Source organism: Lactuca saligna, chromosome 4, assembly GCF_052625555.1.
Source record: "Lactuca saligna cultivar CGN05327 chromosome 4, ASM5262555v1, whole genome shotgun sequence".
NCBI lineage: Eukaryota > Viridiplantae > Streptophyta > Magnoliopsida > Asterales > Asteraceae > Lactuca > Lactuca saligna.
In genome coordinates this window covers 175,295,928-175,303,620 of record NC_136420.1, presented here as the reverse complement: position 1 = coordinate 175,303,620, position 7,693 = coordinate 175,295,928, and the positions used below count along the sequence as shown (strand labels likewise).

The 7,693-nt window shown below is 34.0% G+C and overlaps 1 long non-coding RNA gene across 3 annotated transcripts; it reads left to right on the top strand.

Moving 5' to 3' along the window:
• Positions 1 to 1,643: 1,643 nt before the first annotated feature.
• On the top strand, positions 1,644 to 4,485 carry LOC145043116 (uncharacterized). Of its 3 annotated transcripts, XR_013680902.1 has the most exons (5): positions 1,644 to 2,408; positions 2,530 to 2,667; positions 2,924 to 3,791; positions 4,082 to 4,192; positions 4,382 to 4,485. It is a non-coding gene; the product is annotated as an uncharacterized LOC145043116 (long non-coding RNA). The 3 variants fall into 3 exon arrangements; XR_013680903.1 differs by lacking the exon at positions 4,382 to 4,485 and having other exon boundaries at positions 1,645 to 2,408; positions 4,095 to 4,357; XR_013680901.1 differs by lacking the exon at positions 4,382 to 4,485 and having other exon boundaries at positions 1,645 to 2,408; positions 4,082 to 4,357.
• The last annotated feature ends 3,208 nt before the right edge of the window (positions 4,486 to 7,693 follow it).

Here is a 7,693-nt window from a genome sequence, read left to right as displayed (position 1 = left end):
CAATAACCAATGGTGCCTCCAACATTATTGGAGACAATGAACGTGTATTGCTGGTTAGCAGGACCAAATTTTGATAAGCCAAAATCAGCGATCTTTGCATTCCAATTTTCATCTAATAAGACATTGGAACTTTTTATGTCTCGGTGCAATACTCTTTGATGGGTGTTAGCAGGATTGTGAAGGTATGCCAGTCCACGAGCAGCCCCAATGCATATTGTAAGTCGTCGAACCCAAGTTAGATCGTTGTTGTTGAGATGTAAATCGAGACTTTTGTTAGACACATAATCATACACAAGGATCTTCTCGCTCATCTCATCACAAAAACCTAAGAGGGTAATGATGTTATGATGCCTGTAAACGGAGAGCATAATGACCTCCTTCCAAAACTCAGAATTTCCTTGTCCAAATTCACTTGCTAAACGTTTTACAGCAACCTTTGTTTTCCCCTTCGAGTGGATGAGATCTCCTTTGTACACATTTCCAAATCCACCTTTCCCGATACAATTTTCTTCGGAAAAATTGTTGGTTGCCGATATTATATATGCTAGTTGTGTTTTGAGGTGTGCAAACTATTTTTTCACTGACATCATCTTGATAATCGATGGAGAATAAGAAACTGTATTAAGACTGTAAAAGAATCAAAGATGAAGTGCTTAAAAGAGATGATATTGTATATGTTGTTGCGTAGCAATATGTACAACTTAAGGAGTAAGTCAACTCTCTCTCTCTCTCTCTCTCTCTCTCTCTCTCTCTCTCTCTCTCTCTCTCTCTCTCTCTCTCTCTCTCTCTCTCTCTCTCTCTCTCTCTCTCTCTCTCTCTCTCTCTCTCTCTCTCTCTCTCTCCGGTGCATAATTGGTCGTTTATTATAAAATAATCAGTTCACACCATACACAATAAGGATGATATATACAACTAGAATGTGGTTTATGAACCTTTGCCAGCTTGCAGATCTAAATAAGGATCGTAAAATTAGAATATGGTTTGAAAATGTCTCATATCCCCAATAAAATACCATGGGATGGTTGGTTCATTCAATGTTCATACTGGACAAACCATGAGTGATGAGATGGATATCGTCTGGTTTTGTCTACCTGTGTGCTTTTAAAAAAGATTATTTAAAGTGATCTTTGTTTGAGCAATATATTTGTGTGACTTATGATATTCATCAAAATTTTAGTCTTCAATAAAATGGAAGATTAATGTAGCTTCTAATTTAAAGAAAACAAAACATATAATGTTTGTTTGACTATGTATTACAACCATCTACATTCATATCATTATGTTAATTTAAAATGTGAAATGATTTTATTAGATACATATTATATTATTTATATATATATATATATATATATATATATATATATATATATATATATATATATATATATATATATATATATATATATATATATTAAAGTTGTGATAAATTTTAATAGTAAACTTTTGTTTATTTCGGTAATAATGGTCCCTCTAATATTGTAAGTATTTTGTTGTTCGAACCTTATTTTTTGGAGGTTTTTTTTTAATGGAAAATTAAATCCGAAAAGGTTTAGTGCTGATGATCCACTGCTTCAACATTACTCATCTAGATACAACTTTCCCACCGCTTCCGTTTTCTTTTACATCCCAAAAACGTCGGATTCGTCTTCTCCATTGTCGGTCGCAGTATATGTCGTTTTCTCTATTCTCTCCATAAAAAAAAACCCACCGCCTCAGGTAACCTTCGTGTTACAAAGCCCTACACCCTGTTCCCGAGTTCAATTTAAGGAGCGAAAAGAAAGAAAATGGGTGGAAGTGAAAGGAAAGTAAGAGAAATTGATGTTCCCAAGTTTCATTGAAGGAGGGAAATGGAAGGAAATAGAGGGATCACTTTCTCTGCTAACTTTCCTTCCGATTTGAAATGATTTGAAGAGAAAGAACAAAATATTTAACTTTCTTCCAATTTCTCTCAAATTTAGTAACACAAAACAAAAGACAAATCTGTTTTGCTTTGTGTTCTCTTGTTTTCACTCCTTACTTTCTTTTCTTTTCTTTTCTTTCTACAACTCGTGAACGGGGTGCTAGAGACGAAATGAGAGAGAGAGACGAGGAAGAAGGTGAAGGCACCAGATATGTCGCTGTTGTCGGTCCAGAACGAAATCACGACGGGCGATGAAGACGACGATCGATCGGCTTCCGATATTGACTCTGAGTCGGGATCGGAGTCTTCCCACTTCCTCGAATGAGCGTCGTGTAGCTCGCAGTCTCCTCGGAGAAGGAGTTTCAGGTAAGTCTCCTTCTTCTAACTGCGCCGCCGTCAACGGTGCTTCTGCTGCTTCCATCCGCCGCCAATGACTTATGTCTATGTTCCTTCTTCGTTAACTACCATCGTTGTTGGCGCAAAGGCTTTTGGGTACCAGCTATTTCAGGTACATATCAAATGGAACCTTTAATTTAACTGTTCTTCTGATTCTAATTCTGATTAGGGTTCAATCTGTTGCTACTTCCATTTTATTTCATTTCGTTTTCTATGGCGATTATTACCACCAGGCCACAGGAACTAGCGATTGACACCAGATATCAAAAACCACTGCTTTCTGTCGGAGTTCATACCTAACTTCATCGGTGGCGATGGAGTCTCTATCCGAAAGGATTGAAGAAGCAATTTCATCTTCTCAGCATCATTAGGTATTATCGATTTCACCTTCTCTGTCAGCTTCTCACTTTCTCAGCAAATAATTTTTTTTTTTTCAAATTGTTGCTGCGATTTCATTTATTTTTTTGGATGGATTCGGTTGGCAAGACTGATGCAACTACCACCAACATGACTAATCCCTGTTATTTGAATTGCTTTCCCTTCTGTTAGAATCCATTCTCTTACTGGATCTGTGCTTACCGTTGTCACTATAAAATAACAAAAACTTTAAATGTTACTTTTCTACAGGATTTAGTGATAAAACTGAAGACAAATTATAGAGTGATTGATGTCTTTATCCATTGTAGTAGCCTTTTTGTGGCAAGCCAACCATAATTCTGATGAAAATGTTAGAAAAAAAGAGTGGTTTTGGATTACCTTGAAGAACAAGGAAATGAAGAGTTGTTGCAGCATGCAGATGAACAAGAGCAAAAATGGATGAAATAAAAAATCGCATCTATTGAGTATTTTTAATTAGCTAAAAAATAAACTGGTCATGCAATCCTACTTTCATTAATTGTTTTTATCAATACATTCTATTCGTCCAATGTAACACTTTTAGGATTCATACTTGATATCAAAATCTTTCATTAATTGTTTTTATCAATACATTCTATTTCTCCAATGTAACACTTTTACGACCCTATTGGAACAGGTTTTCAGGTAGATGTCGGTTCCAAAGGATATTGTATTTCCTTACAATAGTTAGATTTGTGCGACCAACAATGCCAATTTTTTAATCTAATGTTCATATAAACCACTGAAAAGAAAATATTGCAGTTAGTTCTTGGGGATATATTGTTTCAATTTGCAAAAAAGTTTCATCCATTGTCTATATTCATGAAATTTGATTATGTTTATATTTTCTTCATATTCAGGTAACTCTGGCAGTTTGCAGCATATATAGTTTTTATTATATATTTTGGATTCTTTTCTAAATTTCCCTTTAATATACTATCTTTATGTTAAACGCTTGATCGTTAATTATTTCCAATGTCAGGTCTTTCTCGCCAACTCGGATTCGGATGTTCTCGCATTCCTTGCCCTTCACTACCTGACAACCGATTCAGGAATGGTAAACAAAAGGGGAAAAAGAAATGTTCTACAAAACCAAAAGGTCAATAAAAAAATGATTTATGCAGGTTTTCTTATTTTATTTTAATATTTGGTTGTAAATTAGATACAAAGCAGCAGATTATTAGTAGATTGTTGACTGTCACCATCACAAAATTGTGAACACGCAATGAGAAGTTTTTTCCCAAAAAAAAAAGTTACATTAAATTAATCAGGTTAATTTTATTAATATAAAAAGTGTGCAGGAACAATATGGTCCTAAAAATGTAAAAATTATTTTTTTTAACATTAAAACGTTACCTTTGTTGATATTGATACATTCAAATTTGTTAGTTGGGTTTTGCAGATCACAATTTCATACGAAGGTCACTCCTTTATTTCATTAAGATGGAAACCAGAAGGAATTCAAATTTTGAAGTTGGAATCAGCATACACCAGATTGATGTATGGTGATTTTTTTTTTTTGTACTATTATGCAATTTTTTTAAATTGTTGTCATTTATGTTTTTTTTAGAGACTGATCATTTCCAATGTTATTTTAAATCATGTTGTCTCAACATTTTGTAAGCATGAAATATTTTTTGAATTAACTAAAAGTTTTCCTAACTATAGCATTGTACTTCGCTATAACAGAAAACCGACACCTTCCGTCCCACGCAACTCGCGGGTTACCATCTAGTTATAATATAATAAATTGTTGGTTGTATCTTATTCATTAAATAAAACATCTTTATACATCACATTTAATGAATGAAATCCATCACTTTTTAATTTTTTGATGGACTTTACTTATGTATTTGTATTTTCATGCAAAATTACTAATGTAACCATACATTAAGTTGGTCCAATATATATCCGCATTTCAATTTATTTGTCTATTGGTTTTATTAGGTATCCAAGAAATAATGAGCAAAGTTGAAAATTGTTCTCTTATATAGCATTTGGTATATGCAACTCGACAAATTAAACATAGCACAACAAAGTCAATTGAAATAGCGTTTGTCAACGACAGAACTAGAACAACATAGAACAATGACCGGATCAAATGGGACTAAATTACCAAATTTTAGTCTCAATAACACTACAAGAAATAAGGGTATTACCAGCGACAGGCGTCGTCGTTAAAGGTCCAACATGTTGCTGTTAAAGGTATTAGGGGACATGTCTCCGCTAAAGGTTTATTGCTGTTGGCTCATCGCTGATGCTTCATACGTCGCCGCTAATGTTCTCCGTCGCCACTAAAGGCGTCGCTGCTATTAATATGTATTTCTATTTATACAAATACACATATACGTACATAATACACATACAAAATTCACATATACATACGAAAATACATACACATACATATACATAAAAATACATATATACATAGAATTGTACATACAAAAACACATATACATACATAAAATACATTCAAAATACACATATACATGCAAATACACATCCATATCTACAAACACAAAATACACATATAAATACACATCAATGCTAGAAATTTAGTAAGGAGAAGTGAAAAAGAAAAGGAAAAGGAGAAAAATGGAGCAAAGATGGGTGAAATTGTGAAGTTCTTTGTCAAATTTCGATGAGGTCGACGATAATGGTGAGAAAGAAGGGAGAACACAGAAAACTGGAGCAGATAAGGGTTTTATTGTCGACGGCCTTTAGCGGCGACGCATAGTCTTTAGCGACGACACATGGGAGGGAAAACAACACGGGGTTTTCTACGTCTTTGGATCATCTTTTAAATCGACGGATGAGATTGAAATGACACGGATCGCTAAGATAAGCCTTTAGCGGCAACTCACACTCTTTAGCGGCGACACACCGAAGGGAAAAGAACGCGAGGTTTCTTATGTCATCTTAGTTGTAGGATCATCTCTTAAATCGACAGATGAGATTGAAATGACGCGGATCGCCATAATAAGCCTTTAGCGGCGACAAAAACACGTTTGTTTTTTGTCGCAGCTAAAAGTCCTCGTCGCCACTAAAAGCGTCGCTGCTATTTCCGGTTATTCTTGTAGTGTAAAAACATGGAACAACATTAGAATAAGTCATTTAGACTAAAATACCCTCAAATTTCACATGCCTTGCCCAACACATACCAACTGGCCAACCTTTTATTCTAAAAACAAACTAACAAAATTATAAAAATGGTCTATCTAGTAAGTACTTTTTTCGAATTTTAGTCCAAATCCTAACCTTTTAGGATTGACGGTTAATTTGACCATGTTTGTCCAACCCCCCTCCCCCAATAATTTAAAACTTTATTAATCAAAAACATTAAGGCTCATTAACAACAACATGAGCAAAATGAGTAGGAAATCATTAACAACGACATGAGGAAAACGAGTAGCGGCAAATGGTAGTTAGTAGAGCCATATTATAAATGTTCTTAGGGATGAAGGGGCACAAATTATTCGGTCATAGCATTTAGGGGGTGTTTGTGATTGCTTTTTAGATTAAAAAGTTATTTTCAACAAAAAGATTTTTTGACTTATAGCTTTTTCCAAAATTAGGTTTTAAAATGTATTTGGATTAATTTTTGAAGGAACAAGGGCTAAAAAGCCAAATGTCACAAATTATGACTTTTAAAACCATAACTTTTTCTTCTTGCCAAAAAATCATTCTAAAAGGACTTTTATAATTGTCAAACAACTTTTCAAACTTTTAGGATTTTTTAAAAAACCAAAAATCCAAAAAATCATTTTAAAAGTTATCCCAAACACCCTCTTAATTTCAACAAGAATTCCTCAAATCTCTCATATGTTTCTTAAAACTCTCTTTGTGGCAATGCCGACCAACCCCATTCACTACCAAATGATGTTGGTGATGATTCGAGACACCATTTCCATTTATTAAAGTGTCATATGTGTTATTAGACATTATCTTCTTCTCTTAATGGAAAATATGATTGTTATCATTTGGCCTCGTAATCAAAATCGAAGACTCTGTCTTATCAACATCTTTTGATTCAATCTAGGTATTCGACACACCGTTCTCAACAATAGCCTTGGTATAGATGAACCACCGACTATCAATCGATTTTTGAGAAGAAGATCGGATCTCAATTCGAACATGCCACACACGATGGGGTGTCTAGGTTTGTGACAGATAAGAAGAAAGACGAATCAAAGGAGGGTCGTCGAAGATTATGTTCCTGTGTACGTGTTTTATTCTTATACGATCCAGATCTCTCACCCATCTTTGCTACGAGCGACCTAACATTTAGGTGTGCATGTGTCTACGATTGTGTTTGTGGGTGTGTGTTTACAACACATTTATTCTCTAGATTTGTGGGTAAATCTTTTCATATCAAAGACGAATCCAAGATAAGGCGTCACGTTTACCATCATACCATCACTGGACAAGGGGTGGTTGGGTATAAGGAGTATTGTCGAGCGAAAAAGAGAATGAAAGAACCATTGATCTAGTTTAGAGAGAGAGAGAAGAGAGAGAGAGAGAGAGAGAGAAGGACTATATTTAATAAATCTTTAAATTAAATAGGAAAAACATAAAAATGAATTAGCAGGCATTTTATTCTTTTCAATTTTCTAAGAACCAAAACTATAAGAGACCAACTCAAAATGACTATTAATCCCAAAAAAAAAATGGGATTTAAATTAAAACCTAGAAAAAAAATACATATCACATGCATCATTTAGGCAGTTTTGTCAAACAAATTCATCTTTGAAATTAAAAAAAAAAACCAAAGTCTTTTCTACTAAATTATTCGAAAAAGAAAAATTTGAAAGCTCCTTTATTGAGATTACAAAAAGGCAAAATTGTAGAAAATGATCTCTGTGGTTGTCAAAAATATATGATTTTGGTCAAAAAAAAAAAAAAAAAAAAATTGATGGCGCATCACTGGTCAAATTTTGGATAGTTTGCGGAATTTTGGTCCTTATTCCATTAACTTTAACACCATGGCTGTTAACTTTTTTA